Source organism: Bison bison, unplaced genomic scaffold, assembly GCF_000754665.1.
Source record: "Bison bison bison isolate TAMUID 2011002044 unplaced genomic scaffold, Bison_UMD1.0 scf7180017846278, whole genome shotgun sequence".
Classification (NCBI taxonomy): Eukaryota; Metazoa; Chordata; class Mammalia; order Artiodactyla; family Bovidae; genus Bison; species Bison bison.
Window position 1 is genome coordinate 14566 of NW_011476851.1, and position 1174 is coordinate 15739.

General features: G+C 46.9%; 1 protein-coding gene across 1 annotated transcript in view; it reads right to left on the reverse strand.

Moving 5' to 3' along the window:
- LOC104987991 (ubiquitin-conjugating enzyme E2 A) overlaps positions 1–1174 on the reverse strand; it is a gene marked incomplete at its 3' end in the record, with an annotated part of 12111 nt that overhangs the window by 10214 nt on the left and 723 nt on the right. The window lies entirely within an intron of this gene.

Here is a 1174-nt window from a genome sequence, read left to right on the forward strand (position 1 = left end):
AGTGGCTGAGGGGGAGAAGGATGAAGTCTCAATCTCAATGAGGACAGAGTGGAAGAAGGCGAAACCAGTTCTCCTAAAGCCAAAACTCTAGGGGGTACACCTCCTACGGACACGGGAAACTGGGGAGGAAGCTGTGTGACTGGTCAAAATCAATGAACATCCAAAGAGTAAATCCACCTCGACGGTGAGGTCGAGGGTCCCTTCTCTATGGGATGAATGTGCGGGCCCCAACATTTAGGCCGATGATCACCCCCAAAGCAGAATGAAATGGTGCTGTGTGTCCTGGAGGAGGGAATGAGAGCTGGAGGCAAGCAGAATGAGGCTTTAGCTTTGGACACTCACAATTTGGCTCTGGAACCACATTTCCCCTTGACAGTTCAACAAGCCAAGTGGCTACTATATGTTCAGAAGAGTCCAAAGGTATGAGAATATCCGATTGCAGAGAATTGGAAGAGCAGTGAGTCTGAAGTAAAAGGAACGGTAAGATGCACGTGAAAAAGCTGTAGGTTGCAGGGAAGAGTCACAGTTAGTATGTGGACCTGCAAAAGCAATAACAGTTTTAAAGAATGTTTTTTAAAAAGGTCAACTCCAAATAACATAGAAGGTAGGCAAAATACTCATTTAAGAATTTTTTGGAAATATGAGAAAAGTAGGTTTAGGTTCATGCAGGGAGAGTTTTGAATGCCAAGCTAATGGCTTCCTTGGAAGTTGGTTGAGCAGAAAGGCAACATGATCAGAGCTGTACTCACTGGAGACGGGTCCCAGGACAGCAACTAGAAGACTCTTGAAGTATTCTAGGTGAGAGGTAGTGACAGGTAACGACAATAAAAACGGACAGGACTTGCCAACAGAACGTGGAGACAAGAGAGAGGAGGGAGTCTACGGAGGCTCAAGTTCTGGGGACTTCCCTGGTGGTTCATGGGTTAGGGCTCTGTGCTTCCAAGGCAGGGGACACTGGTCAACCCCTGGTCCCAGAATTAAGATCCCCACAAGCCTCCAAGTGTCGTGTGGCTAAACAATGGCTCAAGTTCTAACCCCCAAGATAACTGGGAGTTTGAAGTACCATTACCTGAATTAGGGAAAAGAGAGGGGAATGGCAGTTTGGGGAGAGAAAATTTGGGGACTTGCTGAGTTCATGGGACTAGTGAGACATCTACCTGAGGATGTCCAAAAG